Consider the following 17,810-nt stretch of genomic DNA (forward strand, 5'->3'; position numbering starts at 1 on the left):
GTAGGGCGATAGACGGAGATGAGAGAGGAGATAAAAGGCGGTGCAGAACTGTGGAGAGCTTTGTGGGTGAGAAAGATGAGTTAATACTGGACCCTGAAGCGAATGGGTAGCCAGTGTAATGACTGGCACAAGATGGAGGTGTCGGTGAAGCGGCTGGACAGAAATATGACCCTGGCTGCTGCATTCTAGATGGCTTGGAGAGGAGAAAGTTTGGAAAGAGGGAGACCGATCAGAAGAGAGTTGCAGTAGTCCAGACGGGAATGAATGAGAGCGACAGTAAGAGTCTTAGCAGTTTCAACGGTGAGAAAAGGTCGGATTCTGGAGATGTTTTTAAGATGCAGGTGACAAGAGCGAGTGAGTGATCGGATATAGAGAGTAAAGGAAAGTTCGGTGTCGAATATGACCCCAAGACAGCGGGGATTAATGAATCACTAAAAAATGCAATATCACCTAGTCTGTACAGTCTGAGATTAGGATGCAAAAGTCCTTGGAGATCCATGACATGTTCATCTTAATGAAAGTTAGGCGATCAACACTTTCAGGGGACAGCCGTATGCGTTTATCTATCAGGACACCAGCAGCAGCGTTGAAGACTAGTGTTGAGCGAAACGGATCGTTCATTTTCTAAAATCGCTGACTTTTGGCAAAGTCGGGTTTCATTAAACCCGACCCGATCCCTGTGTGGGGTCGGCCATGCGGTACGGAGGAGAGAGAGAGATATCTCCTCCCAGACTTCACCTCCAAGGAGGAGGAAGAGAAACTGCCGATAATACTGAGGGAAGAGGAAAGTGCAGTGGCCGTAGCAGCGGAATATGTCAGTGCCTGCCACAGACTAAGAGGAGCCTGATATGTCATGGACTCCTGTATCCCAACACTGGACAAATCCCTATCCCCCGACTAAAGAGCCTGATATGTCATGGACTCCTATACCCCACCCTGGAAACATCCTCTATCCTCTAAAAGGAATTTGATATTCCCTGGACCTCTATATGCCCCCCCTCCCCGACCTCTATATGCCCCCCTTCCCCAGCCCCGTATTTTTACCATATGCTTTGGCAATGCTAACATGTACTTAGTCCTGCCAATAAAGCTCATTTGAATTTGAGAGACAGAGAGAGAGAGAGAGAGAGAGAGAAAAAAAATAAAAAATTCCAATTGACTTTGCATTGGGTTTCGTGTTTCGGTCGATCCCCGACTTTTCGCCATAATCGGCCGATTTCACTCGACTCGACTTTAGAGATAGTCGGGTTTCGCGAAACCTGACTCGACCTTAAAAAAGTAAAAGTCGCTCAACCCTATTGAAGACACGTTCTGAGAGAACGCTGGCTGCCGGGCATGATAAAACCTCCAAGGCATGTGAGGCGAGCTCAGGCAACTCATCCATTTTGGAAGACCAAAATGTGAAAGGGTCCAAACCCTCCCTGATGGTATTGTTATTTAGTAGTGATGAGCGATTATACTCGTTATTCGAGATTTCCTGAGCATGCTCGGGTGTCCTCTGAGTATTTGTAAGTGTTCGGAGATTTAGTTTTCCTTGCAGCAGCTGAATGATTTACATCTGTTAGCCAGCTTGATTACATGTGGGGATTCCCTATCAACCAGGCAACCCCCACATGTACTTATGCTGGCTAGTAGCTGTAAATCATTCGGCTGCGGCGATGAAAACTAAATCTCCGAGCACTTACAAATACTCAGAGGACACCCGAGCATGCTCGGGAAATCTCGAGTAATGAATATATTCGCTCATCACTAATAATTAGTTCTAGATACTCCTGCACCATCCTCTTTATTCGTTCACCACGTGCAAGGGCTCATACCCACTTGCTAGAAAAACGGTCCGTGACCTGGACCAAAAAAAATTGGATGCAAACTATGCGATTGTCATGCGAGTTCAATGCGATTTTTAATCGCACCATCCGTTTTACATCCGTATGCAATGCGTTTTTTTCTCTGCAACTATTTTTATACAATGATTTACAGGACCATTTACAGTGTTTTATGCCACAGAATGGTAAGGTATCTGTAAAAAACTGACGGAAAACGGATGGTCCGTATTCCATGTGTTATTTTTTTCACACCCATTGAATTGCATTGGTGAGTCTCGTCCAAGATGAGCAGCATACTGCGATTTTTTTTCTCAGTTTGATTTCGGCTGAGAAAAAAAAAAACAATCGCTGAGATGTCACCTATTGAATAACATTGGTCCGAGTGCAATCCGATTTTTTATCGGATTGCACTCGTCCGTTTTGCTCGCAAGTGAGTATGAGCCCTAAGACTGCTGATGCACGATGCTGATGCATAAGTTGGTCTAAAAAATCAAAAAAATGTCAAAGGACTTGTAGAAATTGCTTTTTTCCACCGCTTCTGCTGCTGTTTTGGCGTTGACGAATCTCCGAGCCGGAGGTTGTCTGTCTACAGCTGCGATGCGATCTGTGTGCTTCACTGCTGTCTTGGGGAAAAGTTTTCTTAAGGTTGTTGTAACGGGGGTCTACTAAGCTGGGGTACCTCTTTCAGTACCACCCCGTGTTTCAGGAGGTCCACTCTGCTTTCGCTGGATTCTGAATGAAGGACGCTGGCTGGAATTCCTTGATTACATGAGAGCATATAAAAGCTGACTGCTATTCCACGTATTTCCAGTCTAAAAGAACCACCTTTATATACAGCACACAGAATATATAACACAGATACACAGGGCAGGCCAATAGGAACACAGCAGGCCAGACCTACATTACAATAGCTGCAGGGGGCCGGAGCCTGCCAATATTTACTGTGGGAATTGCAAAGGTGGGGGGAGGTCAGAAAGAGAATATCTTGTCCAGGGGCGCAGCCTGTGGACTGATGCATTTCACATGAAAACTATTATACATACATATACTGCATAACATTCTTGGTGCTGGGGGGTCCTGTAACACGGCTCCCCTTTTCAGCGACGCGATCGGCATACACAGTCTGATCCTTAACGGATCGGTTTGGGGATGACCGAAGTTTATGGGGTTGGTACGAGTTCCGTTTGTCGACTTAGTCCATCGGCGTTACCGTTTTGTTTGCCGGGTCGGTAGTGGATGGTGAAGTCCAGAGGTTGTAGGGCTAAACTCCACCGCAGTAATCTGGCGTTGTCTCCGGAAACCCGATTAAGCCAGACTAGGGGATTATGGTCCGTTAGGAGGGAAAACTGTCATCCATACAAATATGGTTGTAACTTTTTGAGTGCCCATACTATTGCCAGGCACTCCTTCTCGATGGCCGCATAGCTCACTTCACGGGGCAGTAGTTTCCGACTCAGGTAAGCTACAGGGTGTTCTTGGCCGTCAGGCCCGACTTGGCTTAGTACTGCCCCCAATCCAACATAGAACCGTCTGTGTGAACCAGGAAACGTTTAGTTGGATCGGGTGCGGCCAATACAGGGGTATTGGTGAGGGCGTCCTTTAGCTGGCGGAAGGCTTCCTCACACTCTGGGGTCCAGGTTACCTGGCGGGGTTGGTTCTTACGGGTCAGATCAGTGAAGGGCTTGGCTACGCTGCTGTAATTGGGAACGAATTTCCTGTAATACCTCGCTGTCCCTAGAAACGCCATGACCTGGGTTTTAGTGCGTGGGGTGGGCCATTTGGCTATGGCCTCAATCTTGGCTGGTTCTGGTCTCTGTTTCCCACTTCCCACCCAATGCCCTAAATACTGAACCTCTGCTTTGCCCATGTGACACTTGTCTGAGTTCAGGGTGATTCCGGCCTTGTGGATCCTGTCTAATACTGTCTCTAGGTGATTTAGATGCTCTTCCCATGTCGCGCTGTAGATGGCGATGTCATCCAGGTAGGCACACGCATAGTCCTGGAAACCATCCAGAAGCCGGTCAGCCAGCCTCTGGAAGGTTGCCGAGGCAGTCTTCATCCCGAATGGCATAACTCAAAACTGGAATAAGCCAAATGGGATGACAAATGCCGACTTGGGAATAGCATCAGGACTAAGGGGAATCTGCCAGTAGCCTTTGCATAGATCGATGGTGGTCAAATACTTTGCCCCTGCCAGCCGGTCTAACAAGTCATGAACACGCGGCATGGGATACGCATCCGTCACTGTTTTCTCATTGGTAATATAGAAAATGTTCAGCACAGCCGAAGGGAGGAGGTGCACGGTCATAGGTTCCCAAGCCTCAATGTGTAAATAACAAGTGACTGGCACACTCCGGACGTGTTGTGATGCAAAATAGGGGGTTTATTATACATACAGTAAACACAAACGTTTCGGTCGTAACTGGACCTTCAGTCCAGTTACGACCGAAACGTTTGTGTTTACTGTATGTATAATAAACCCCCTATTTTGCATCACAACACGTCCGGAGTGTGCCAGTCACTTGTTATTTACTGTTTTCTCATTGAGCTTACGATAGTCTACACAAAACCGTGTAGTCCCATCCTTCTTGGGCACTAACACTACAGGGGATGCCCAGGGACTATCTGACTCTTCAATGACCCCTAAACGCAGCATCACTTGTATCTCTTGTCGCATCCCTTCTCGTACAGACTCAGGGACGCGGAAGGGGGGTTGTCGCAGGGGGGTCTGATCCTGGGTCTCAACCTTGTGTTGTGCAAGGTGAGTGTACCCGGGTTTCCCCGAAAACATCCTCTGTCGCTGCCTCAACAACTCCTCCGCCTGCTGTCTCTCCCGGGGACCTAAGTCTTCACCCCAGTGTACCTGGACCCATGTTTTAGACTGAGTCCTCTCCCCTAAGACATCAGGCAAGGGAAGTCCGGCTAAATCCTCTGCTTCAGGTGCACAGATGGCCACTACCTCTTCAGGGCGCTCCCGATAGGGCTTCAGCATATTCACGTGGAACATGCGGGTAACCCTGGGGTCGTCACAATCGGCGACATTATAGGTGGTGTCGGCTATTTTCCCCACTACCTGGTAGGGCCCCTGCCATGCAGCTTGGAACTTGTTCTGCCTAGTGGGCTCTAACACCAGGACCTTCTGCCCTATTTCCAAGGTGCGCTCTCTGGCCCTCTGATCGTACCATACGCGCTGGGCCACCTGCATGTTCCCACGTACAGCCTGGGTCAGCTCCTGTAGGCGGTCCCGGAATTCCAGCACATAGGGTACAATAGGTACCCCTTCTATGGTGCCCTCCCCTTCCCAGTGTCCTGTAGGTCCTGGTAAAAGTCCCAATGAGCTGTTTTAATGTCCCGTTAAAGCATTCACACAACCCATTGGTTTGCGGGTGGTACGGGGCGCTTCTAATGGACTTTACGCCGCACAGCTTCCACAGTTGGTTGGTCACCTCTGCTGTAAACTGGGTACCCTGGTCTGAGATAATCTCCCGGGGAAATCCAACCCGTGAGAAAACCTGGAGCAGGGCAGCCGCCACCGTCTCTGCCAGTATGTTAGGTAACACAACCGCCTCTGGATACCGTGTGGCATATTCTACCACTGTCTATATATACCTTTTCCCTGACGGACTGGGTTTAGCTAACAGCCCTATCAGATCGACCGCTACTCGGTTAAATAGTTCCTCCACAATGGGGAGGGGGCGTAATTTGGCCTTGCATCGATCTCCCCTCTTGCCAATGCACTGGCAACTGTCACAGGTCTGGCAGTATTGACGAACATCATAGGTTACCCCCCGGCCAAAAGAAGTTTTGTGTCAGACGATGCCTGGTGTGACTGATGCCGAAGTGCCCGGCCAAGGGTATGTCATGAGAGATTCGCAGTAACTCCTGCCTATACTTCTTGGGAACTACCAGCTGTCGTTTTATAGTGGGGCTCGTCCCTGTGTGGTGCTGCTCTGTGATCCGGTAGAGGAGTCCCTGCTTCCATATAAACTGTTCCCCTTCCAGTACCCCTCTCCCCTCCTGTGCCTTCCCACGATATCCCTCCAATGAAGGATCCTCAAGTAACTCCCTCTTAAATTCATCTGGGGTGGCCCAAGAAATGTGTCTGGCTATGGGAATACGTGTAGGGCTGGGTGTTGTGAATTCTGTGGCCAAGCTCCCTCCTGTGGTCGTGAGTGGTACTGCGGCTGGTTCTGTCTATAAGCTTCCTTTGGTGGATGAGAGTGGTACTGCGGCTTCTGAGTTTCCTTCCTCAGGTGATGAGGTTAAGTCGTTAGGTGCTGCTCTTTTTAACTCCACCTGGTGCTTTGATCCTGGCCTCCAGTCAATGTTCTAGTATTGGTCTTGCTTCCTCCTGGATCGTTCCTGTGGCCTGTCTATCCTGCATAAGCTAAGTTCTGCTTGTGTTATTTTTGTTTGCTATATTTTCTGTCCAGCTTGCTATATTGGTTTTTCTTGCTTGCTGGAAGCTCTGAGACGCAGAGGGAGCACCTCCGTACCGTTAGTCGGTGCGGAGGGTCTTTTTGCCCCTCTGCGTGGTTGTTTGTAGGTTTTTGTGTTGACCGCAAAGCTATCTTTCCTATCCTCGGTCTATTCAGTAAGTCGGGCCTCACTTTGCTAAATCTATTTCATCTCTGTGTTTGTATTTTCATCTTTACTCACAGTCATTATATGTGGGGGGCTGCCTTTTCCTTTGGGGAATTTCTCTGAGGCAAGGTAGGCTTATTTTTCTATCTTCAGGGCTAGTTAGTTTCTCAGGCTGTGCCGAGTTGCATAGGGAGCGTTAGGCGCAATCCACGGCTACCTCTAGGGTGGTGTGTTAGGATTAGGGATTGCGGTCAGCAGAGTTTCCACGTCTCAGAGCTCGTCCTATGTTTTTGGTAAATGTCAGGTCACCTTGAGTGCTCTGAACTTCAAAGTCCATTGTGGTTCTGAATTACCTGTTCATAACAGTACTGGAGGCCCAAAGTACTAATGCTTCTCAATAGAGGGAAAAGAGAAGTTCTGAGACCATTTTTTTTTCTTTGCACTGTGTTCTGTCTTTCTTTTCCCCTATACATCAGGGTGGTTCAGAACACAGGTGTGGACATGGACATTCAGGGTCTGTCCTCTTTGATGGATAATCTCACTATAAAAGTACAGAACATTCAAGATTTAGTGGTTCAGAATCCTATGTTAGAACCTAAAATTCCTATTCCTGAGTTATTTTCTGGAGATAGAGCTAAATTTTTGAATTTTAAAAATAATTGTAAACTGTTTCTGGCTTTGAAACCCCGCTCCTCTGGTGACCCAGTTCAACAAGTTAAAATCATTATTTCTTTATTACGTGGCGACCCTCAAGACTGGGCATTTTCCCTTGCGCCAGGAGATCCTGCATTATGTAATATTGATGCGTTTTTTCTGGCGCTCGGATTGCTGTACGACGAACCTAATTCAGTGGATCAGGCAGAGAAAAATTTGCTGGCTCTGTGTCAGGGTCAGGATGAGATAGAGGTATATTGTCAGAAATTTAGAAAGTGGTCCGTGCTCACTCAATGGAATGAAGCTGCGCTCGCAGCTATTTTCAGAAAGGGTCTCTCTGAAGCCCTTAAGGATGTCATGGTGGGATTTGCTATGCCTGCTGGTCTGAATGAGTCTATGTCTTTGGCCATTCAAATCGGTCGACGCTTGCGCGAGCGTAAATCTGTGCACCATTTGGCGGTATTATCTGAGCATAAACCTGAGCCTATGCAGTGCGATAGGACTTTGACCAGAGCTGAAAGGCAAGAACACAGACGTCAGAATGGGCTGTGTTTCTACTGTGGTGATTCCACTCATGCTATCTCTGATTGTCCTAAGCGCACTAAGCGGTTCGCTAGGTCTGCCACCATTGGTACGGTACAGTCGAAATTTCTTTTGTCCGTTACTTTGATCTGCTCTTTGTCTTCCTATTCTGTCATGGCATTTGTGGATTCAGGCGCTGCCCTGAATTTGATGGACTTGGAGTATGCTAGGCGCTGTGGGTTTGTCTTGGAGCCCTTGCAGTGTCCTATTCCATTGAGAGGAATTGATGCTACGCCTTTGGCCAAGAATAAGCCTCAGTATTGGACCCAGCTGACCATGTGCATGGCTCCTGCGCACCAGGAGGATATTCGCTTTCTGGTGTTGCATAATCTGCATGATGTGGTCGTGTTGGGGTTGCCATGGCTACAAGTCCATAACCCAGTATTAGATTGGAAATCAATGTCTGTGTCCAGCTGGGGTTGTCAGGGGGTACATGGTGATGTTCCATTTCTGTCTATCTCATCATCCACAACTTCTGAGGTCCCAGAGTTCTTGTCTGATTACCGGGATGTATTCGATGAGCCCAAGTCCAATGCCCTACCTCCGCATAGGGATTGTGATTGTGCTATCGATTTGATTCCTGGTAGTAAGTTTCCTAAGGGTCGACTGTTTAATTTATCTGTACCTGAGCACGCCGCTATGCGGAGTTACGTGAAGGAGTCTTTGGAGAAGGGTCATATTCGCTCGTCATCGTCGCCATTGGGAGCAGGTTTCTTTTTTGTGGCCAAGAAGGATGGTTCGCTGAGACCTTGTATTGATTACCACCTTCTAAATAAAATTACGGTCAAATTTCAGTACCCCTTGCCGCTGCTGTCTGATTTGTTTGCTCGGATTAAGGGGGCTAGTTGGTTCACCAAGATAGATCTTCGTGGTGCGTATAATCTTGTGCGTATCAAACGGGGCGATGAATGGAAAACAGCATTTAATACGCCCGAATGCCATTTTGAGTACCTGGTTATGCCATTCGGACTTTCTAATGCTCCATCAGTGTTTCAGTCCTTTATGCATGACATCTTCCGAGAGTACCTGGATAAATTCCTGATTGTATACTTGGATGATATTTTGGTCTTCTCGGATGATTGGGAGTCTCATGTGAAGCAGGTCAGAATGGTGTTCCAGGTCCTGCGTGCTAATTCTTTGTTTGTGAAGGGGTCAAAGTGTCTCTTTGGTGTTCAGAAGGTTTCATTTTTGGGGTTCATTTTTTCTCCTTCTACTATCGAGATGGACACTGTTAAAGTTCAGGCCATTTATGATTGGACTCAGCCAACATCTCTGAAGAGTCTGCAGAAGTTCCTGGGCTTTGCTAATTTTTATCGTCGCTTCATCGCTAATTTTTCTAGCATTGCTAAACCGTTGACTGATTTGACCAAGAAGGGTGCTGATGTGGTCAATTGGTCTTCTGCTGCTGTGGAAGCTTTTCAGGAGTTGAAGCGTCGTTTTTCTTCTGCCCCTGTGTTGTGCCAACCAGATGTTTCGCTTCCGTTCCAGGTCGAGGTTGATGCTTCCGAAATTGGAGCAGGGGCTGTTTTGTCGCAGAGAAGTTCTGATTGCTCGGTGATGAAACCATGCTTTTCCAGGAAATTTTCGCCTGCTGAGCGAAATTATGATGTTGGCAATCGAGAGTTGCTAGCCATGAAGTGGGCATTCGAGGAGTGGCGTCATTGGCTTGATGGAGCTAAGCATCGCGTGATGGTCTTGACTGATCACAAAAACTTGACTTATCTCGAGTCTGCCAAACGGTTAAATCCTAGACAGGCTCGTTGGTCGCTGTTTTTCTCCCGTTTTGACTTTGTGGTTTCGTACCTTCCGGGCTCTAAAAATGTGAAGGCGGATGCCCTGTCTAGGAGTTTTGTGCCCGACTCTCCGGGTTTGTCTGAGCCGGCGGGTATTCTCAAAGAGGGGGTAATTTTGTCTGCCATCTCCCCTGATTTGCGGCGGGTGCTGCAAAAATTTCAGGCTAATAGACCTGACCGTTGCCCAGCGGAGAAACTGTTTGTCCCTGATAGGTGGACGAATAAAGTTATCTCTGAAATTCATTGTTCGGTGTTGGCTGGTCATCCTGGAATCTTTGGTACCAGAGATTTGGTGGCTAGATCCTTTTGGTGGCCGTCTCTGTCACGGGATGTGCGTTATTTTGTGCAGTCCTGTGGGATTTGTGCTCGGGCTAAGCCCTGCTGTTCTCGTGCCAGTGGGTTGCTTTTGCCCTTGCCGGTCCCGAAGAGGCCTTGGACGCATATCTCTATGGATTTTATTTCGGATCTCCCCGTCTCTCAAAGAATGTCGGTCATTTGGGTGGTTTGTGATCGCTTCTATAAGATGGTCCATTTGGTGCCCTTGTCTAAATTGCCTTCCTCCTCTGATTTGGTGCCATTGTTTTTTCAGCATGTGGTTCGTTTACATGGCATTCCAGAGAACATCGTTTCTGACAGAGGTTCCCAGTTTGTTTCGAGGTTTTGGCGAGCCTTTTGTGCTAGGATGGGCATTGATTTGTCTTTTTCCTCGGCTTTCCATACTCAGACTAATGGCCAGACTGAATGAACCAATCAGACCTTGGAAACATATCTGAGATGTTTTGTTTCTGCTGATCAGGATGATTGGGTGTCCTTTTTGCCTTTGGCTGAGGTCGCCCTTAATAATCGGGCCAGCTCGGCTTCTTTGGTTTCGCCATTTTTCTGCAATTCTGGGTTCCACCCTCGTTTCTCTTCAGGGCAGGTTGAGTCTTCGGACTGTCCTGGTGTGGATACTGTGGTGGATAGGTTGCAGCAGATTTGGACTCATGTAGTGGACATGAGTCCACTACAAATATCGATATTTGCAGATGATACAAAACTATGTAAAGCAGTTAATACAAGAGAAGATAGTATTCTGCTACAGATGGATCTGGATAAGTTGGAAACTTGGGCTGAAAGGTGGCAGATGAGGTTTAACAATGATAAATGTAAGGTTATACACATGGGAAGAGGGAATCAATATCACCATTACACACTGAACGGGAAACCACTGGGTAAATCTGACAGGGAGAAGGACTTGGGGATCCTAGTTAATGATAAACTTAACTGGAGCAGCCAGTGCCAGGCAGCAGCTGCCAAGGCAAACAGGATCATGGGGTGCATTAAAAGAGGTCTGGATACACATGATGAGAGCATTATACTGCCTCTGTACAAATCCCTAGTTAGACCGCACATGGAGTACTGTGTCCAGTTTTGGGCACCGGTGCTCAGGAAGGATATAATGGAACTAGAGAGAGTACAAAGGAGGGCAACAAAATTAATAAAGGGGATGGGAGAACTACAATACCCAGATAGATTAGCGAAATTAGGATTATTTAGTCTAGAAAAAAGACGACTGAGGGGCGATCTAATAACCATGTATAAGTATATAAGGGGACAATACAAAAATCTCGCTGAGGATCTGTTTATACCAAGGAAGGTGACGGGCACAAGGGGGCATTCTTTGCGTCTGGAGGAGAGAAGGTTTTTCCACCAACACAGAAGAGGATTCTTTACTGTTAGGGCAGTGAGAATCTGGAATTGCTTGCCTGAGGAGGTGGTGATGGCGAACTCAGTCGAGGGGTTCAAGAGAGGCCTGGATGTCTTCCTGGAGCAGAACAATATTGTATCATACAATTATTAGGTTCTGTAGAAGGACGTAGATCTGGGTATTTATTATGATGGAATATAGGCTGAACTGGATGGACAAATGTCTTTTTTCGGCCTTACTAACTATGTTACTATGTTAATCTGACTTTGTCCCAGGAGAAGGCTCAACGTTTCGCTAACCGCAGGCGCTGTGTGGGTCCCCGACTTCGTGTTGGGGATTTGGTTTGGTTGTCATCTCGTTATATTCCTATGAAGGTTTCCTCTCCTAAATTTAAGCCTCGTTTCATTGGTCCATATAGGATTTCTGAGGTTCTTAATCCTGTGTCTTTTCGTTTGACTCTTCCGGCTTCTTTTTCCATCCATAACGTGTTCCATAGGTCATTGTTGCGGAGATACGTGGCACCTGTGGTTCCATCTATTGATCCTCCTGCTCCGGTTTTGGTTGAGGGGGAATTGGAGTATATTGTAGAGATTTTGGATTCTCGTCTTTCGAGACGGAAACTCCAGTATCTGGTTAAGTGGAAAGGTTATGGTCAGGAAGATAATTCCTGGGTCTTTGCCTCTGATGTCCATGCTGCCGATCTGGTTCGTGCCTTTCATGTGGCTCATCCTGGTCGGCCTGGGGGCTCTGGTGAGGGTTCGGTGACCCCTCCTCAAGGGGGGGGTACTGTTGTGAATTCTGTGGCCAAGCTCCCTCCTGTGGTCGTGAGTGGTACTGCGGCTGGTTCTGTCTATAAGCGTCCTTTGGTGGATGAGAGTGGTACTGCGGCTTCTGAGTTTCCTTCCTCAGGTGATGAGGTTAAGTCGTTAGGTGCTGCTCTATTTAACTCCACCTGGTGCTTTGATCCTGGCCTCTAGTCAATGTTCTAGTATTGGTCTTGCTTCCTCCTGGATCGTTCCTGTGGCCTCTCTATCCTGCATAAGCTAAGTTCTGCTTGTGTTATTTTTGTTTGCTATATTTTCTGTCCAGCTTGCTATATTGGTTTTTCTTGCTTGCTGGAAGCTCTGAGACGCAGAGGGAGCACCTCCGTACCGTTAGTCGGTGCGGAGGGTCTTTTTGCTCCTCTGCGTGGTTCTTTGTAGGTTTTTGTGTTGACCGCAAAGCTATCTTTCCTATCCTCGGTCTATTCAGTAAGTCGGGTCTCACTTTGCTAAATCTATTTCATCTCTGTGTTTGTATTTCATCTTAACTCACAGTCATTATATGTGGGGGGCTGCCTTTTCCTTTGGGGAATTTCTCTGAGGCAAGGTAAGCTTATTTTTCTATCTTCAGGGCTAGTTAGTTTCTCAGGCTGTGCCGAGTTGCATAGGGAGCTGTTATGATTAGGTAATTCAGTACCACAATGGACATAGAAGTCAGAGCACATACAGTGACCTGACAATAACCCAAAAAACAAAGAACGAGCTCTGAGACGTGGGAACTCTGCTGACCGCAATCCCTAATCCTCTCCAACCACACTAAAGGCAGCCGTGGATTGCGCCTAACGCTCCCTATGCAACTCGGCACAGCCTGAGAAACTAGCTAGCCTGAAGATAGAAAATAAGCCTACCTTGCCTCAGAGAAATACCCCAAAGGAAAAGGCAGCCCCCCACATATAATGACTGTGAGTAAGATGAAAAGACAAACGCAGAGATGAAATAGATTTAGCAAAGTGAGGCCCGACTTTCTGAACAGAGCAAGGATAGGAAAGGTAACTTTGCGGTCAACACAAAACCCTACAAACAACCACGCAAAGGGGGCAAAAAGACCCTTCGTACCGACTAACGGTACGGAGGTACACCCTCTGCGTCCCAGAGCTTCCAGCAAGCAAGAAAAAAACAAATAAGCAAGCTGGACAGAAAAAACAGCAAACAAAAATAACAAAAGCGGAACTTAGCTATGCAGAGCAGCAGGCCACAGGAACGATCCAGGAGGAAGCAAGTCCAATACTTGAACATTGACTGGAAGCCAGGATCAAAGCACTAGGTGGAGTTAAATAGAGCAGCACCTAACGACTTCACCACATCACCTGAGGAAGGAAACTCAGAAGCCGCAGTACCACTTTCCTCCACCAACGGAAGCTCATAGAGAGAATCAGCCGAAGTACCACTTGTGACCACAGGAGGGAGCTCTGCCACAGAATTCACAACAGTACCCCCCCCTTGAGGAGGGGTCACTGAACCCTCACCAGAGCCCCCAGGACGACCAGAATGAGCCATATAAAAGGCACGAACAAGATCGGGAGCATGGACATCAGAGGCAAAGACCCAGGAATTATCTTCCTGAGCATAACCCTTCCACTTAACCAGATACTGGAGTTTCCGTCTTGAAACACGAGAATCCAAAATCTTCTCCACAATATACTCCAACTCCCCCTCCACAAAAACCGGAGCAGGAAGATCAACAGATGGAACCATAGGTGCCACGTATCTCCGCAACAATGACCTATGGAATACGTTATGGATGGAAAAAGAATCTGGAAGGGTCAAACGAAAAGACACAGGATTAAGAACCTCAGAAATCCTATACAGACCAATGAAACGAGGTTTAAACTTAGGAGAGGAAACCTTCATAGGAATATGACGAGAAGACAACCAAACCAAATCCCCAACACGAAGTCGGGGACCCACACAGCGTCTGCGATTAGCGAAACGTTGAGCCTTCTCCTGGGACAAGGTCAAATTGTCCACTACATGAGTCCAAATCTGCTGCAACCTGTCCACCACAGTATCCACACCAGGACAGTCCAAAGACTCAACCTGCCCTGAAGAGAAACGAGGATGGAACCCAGAGTTGCAGAAAAACGGCGAAACCAAGGTAGCCGAGCTGGCCCGATTATTAAGGGCGAACTCAGCCAAAGGCAAAAAGGACACCCAGTCATCCTGATCAGCAGAAACAAAGCATCTCAGATATGTTTCCAAGGTCTGATTGGTTCGTTCGGTCTGGCCATTGGTCTGAGGATGGAAAGCCGAGGAAAAAGACAAATCAATGCCCATCCTAGCACAAAAAGCTCGCCAAAACCTCGAAACAAACTGGGAACCTCTGTCAGAAACGATATTCTCTGGAATGCCATGTAAACGAACCACATGCTGGAAGAACAATGGCACCAAATCAGAGGAGGAAGGTAATTTAGACAAGGGTACCAAATGGACCATCTTAGAGAAGCGATCACAAACCACCCAAATGACTGACATTTTTTGAGAGACGGGAAGATCTGAAATAAAATCCATAGAGATATGTGTCCAAGGCCTCTTCGGGACCGGCAAGGGCAAAAGCATCCCACTGGCACGAGAACAGCAGGGTTTAGCCCGAGCACAAATCCCACAGGACTGCACAAAAGAACGCACATCCCGCGACAGAGATGGCCACCAAAAGGATCTAGCCACTAACTCTCTGGTACCAAAGATTCCAGGATGACCAGCCAACACCGAACAATGAACCTCAGAGATATCTTTATTCGTTCACCTATCAGGGACAAACAGTTTCTCCGCTGGGCAACGATCAGGTTTATTAGCCTGAAATTTTTGCAGCACCCGCCGCAAATCAGGGGAGATGGCAGACACAATTACTCCCTCTTTGAGAATACCCGCCGGCTCAGATAAACCCGGAGAGTCGGGCACAAAACTCCTAGACAGGGCATCCGCCTTCACATTTTTAGAGCCCGGAAGGTACGAAACCACAAAGTCAAAACGGGCAAAAAACAGCGACCAACGAGCCTGTCTAGGATTCAACCGCTTGGCAGACTCGAGATAAGTCAAGTTCTTATGATCAGTCAAGACCACCACGCGATGCTTAGCTCCTTCAAGCCAATGACGCCACTCCTCGAATGCCCACTTCATGGCCAGCAACTCTCGATTGCCAACATCATAATTTCGCTCAGCAGGCGAAAACTTCCTGGAAAAGAAGGCGCATGGTTTCATCACCGAGCAATCAGAACTTCTCTGCGACAAAACAGCCCCCGCTCCAATCTCAGAAGCATCAACCTCGACCTGGAATGGAAGCGAAACATCTGGTTGACACAACACAGGGGCAGAAGAAAAACGACGCTTCAACTCTTGAAAAGCTTCCACAGCAGCAGAAGACCAATTGACCACATCAGCACCCTTCTTGGTCAAATCGGTCAATGGTTTAGCAATACTAGAAAAATTGCAGATGAAGCGACGATAAAAATTAGCAAAGCCCAGGAACTTTTGCAGACTTTTCAGAGATGTCGGCTGAGTCCAATCATGGATGGCTTGGACCTTAACAGGGTCCATCTCCATAGTAGAAGGGGAAAAAATGAACCCCAAAATTGAAATCTTCTGAACACCAAAGAGACACTTTGATCCCTTCACAAACAAAGAATTAGCACGCAAGACCTGAAACACCGTTCTGACCTGCTTCACATGAGATTCCCAATCATCCGAGAAGACCAAAATATCATCCAAGTACACAATCAGGAATTTATCCAGGTACTCTCGGAAGATGTCATGCATAAAGGACTGAAACACTGATGGAGCATTGGCAAGTCCGAATGGCATTACTAGGTACTCAAAATGGCCCTCGGGCGTATTAAATGCAGTTTTCCATTCATCGCCTCGCTTAATACGCACAAGATTATACGCACCACGAAGATCTATCTTGGTGAACCAACTAGCCCCCTTAATCCGAGCAAACAAATCAGATAACAGCGGCAAGGGGTACTGAAATTTAACCGTGATCTTATTTAGAAGGCGGTAATCTATACAAGGTCTCAGTGAACCATCCTTCTTGGCCACAAAAAAGAACCCTGCTCCTAATGGCGACGATGATGGGCGAATATGCCCCTTCTCCAAGGACTCCTTCACATAACTCCGCATAGCGGCGTGCTCAGGCACAGATAAATTAAACAGTCGACCTTTTGGGAATTTACTACCAGGAATCAAATCGATAGCACAATCACAATCCCTATGCGGAGGTAGGGTATCGGACTTGGGCTCATCAAATACATCCCGGTAATCAGACAAGAACTCTGGGACCTCAGAAGGGGTGGATGACGAAATAGACAGAAATGGGACATCAGCATGTACCCCCTGACAACCCCAGCTGGACACAGACATGGATTACCAATCTAATACTGGATTATGGACTTGTAGCCATGGCAACCCCAACACGACCACATCATGCAGATTATGCAACACCAGAAAGCGAATAACCTCCTGATGTGCAGGAGCCATGCACATGGTCAGCTGGGTCCAGTACTGAGGCTTATTCTTGGCCAAAGGCGTAGCATCAATTCCTCTCAATGGAATAGGACACTGCAAGGGCTCCAAAAAAAACCCACATCGCCTAGCATACTCCAAGTCCATCAAATTCAGGGCAGCGCCTGAATCCACAAATGCCATGACAGAATAAGATGACAAAGAGCAGATCAAGGTAACGGACAAAAGAAATTTTGACTGTACCGAACCAATGGTGGCAGACCTAGCGAACCGCTTAGTGCGCTTAGGACAATCAGAGATAGCATGAGTGGAATCACCACAGTAGAAATACAGCCCATTCTGACGTCTGTGTTCTTGCCGTTCAACTCTGGTCAAAGTCCTATCGCACTGCATAGGCTCAGGTTTATGCTCAGATAATACCGCCAAATGGTGCACAGATTTACGCTCACGCAAGCGTCGACCGATCTGAAAGGCCAAAGACATAGACTCATTCAGACCAGCAGGCATAGGAAATCCCACCATGACATCCTTAAGGGCTTCAGAGAGACCCTTTCTGAAAATAGCTGCGAGCGCACCTTCATTCCATTGAGTGAGTACGGACCACTTTCTAAATTTCTGACAATATTCCTCTATCTCATCCTGACCCTGACACAGAGCCAGCAAATTTTTCTCTGCCTGATCCACTGAATTAGGTTCATCGTACAGCAATCCGAGCGCCAGGAAAAACGCATCAATATTACACAATGCAGGATCTCCTGGTGCAAGAGAAAATGCCCAGTCCTGAGGGTCGCCACGTAAAAAAGAAATTATGATCCTAACTTGTTGAACTGGGTCACCAGAGGAGCGAGGTTTCAAAGCCAGAAATAGTTTACAATTATTTTTGAAACTCAGAAATTTAGTCCTATCTCCAAAAAACAAATCAGGAATAGGAATTCTTGGTTCTAACATAGAATTCTGAACCACAAAGTCTTGAATATTTTGTACTCTTGCCGTGAGCTGATCCACACATGAAGACAGACCTTTAATGTCCATCGCTACACCTGTGTCCTGAACCACCCAAATGTCTAGGGGAAAAAAAAGGCAAAACACAGTGCAGAGAAAAAAAAATGGCCTCAGAACTTCTTTTTTCCCTCTTTTGAGAATCATTAGTACTTATGGCTTCCAGTACTGTTATGATTAGGTAATTCAGTACCACAATGGACATAGAAGTCAGAGCACATACAGTGACCTGACAATAACCCAAAAACAAAGAACGAGCTCTGAGACGTGGGAACTCTGCTGACCGCAATCCCTAATCCTCTCCAACCACACTAAAGGCAGCCGTGGATTGCGCCTAACGCTCCCTATGCAACTCGGCACAGCCTGAGAAACTAGCTAGCCTGAAGATAGAAAATAAGCCTACCTT

The 17,810-nt window shown here is 47.2% G+C and overlaps 1 protein-coding gene across 1 annotated transcript in view; it reads left to right on the forward strand.

Annotated features, from left to right (window-relative positions):
- The window catches only part of LOC138643514 (splicing regulatory glutamine/lysine-rich protein 1-like), a 56,901-nt gene that overhangs the window by 16,856 nt on the left and 22,235 nt on the right, over positions 1-17,810 (forward strand). The gene's annotated exons all lie outside the window — the stretch shown is intronic.

This window comes from Ranitomeya imitator, chromosome 6 (genome assembly GCF_032444005.1).
Source record: "Ranitomeya imitator isolate aRanImi1 chromosome 6, aRanImi1.pri, whole genome shotgun sequence".
NCBI classification, from domain to species: domain Eukaryota; kingdom Metazoa; phylum Chordata; class Amphibia; order Anura; family Dendrobatidae; genus Ranitomeya; species Ranitomeya imitator.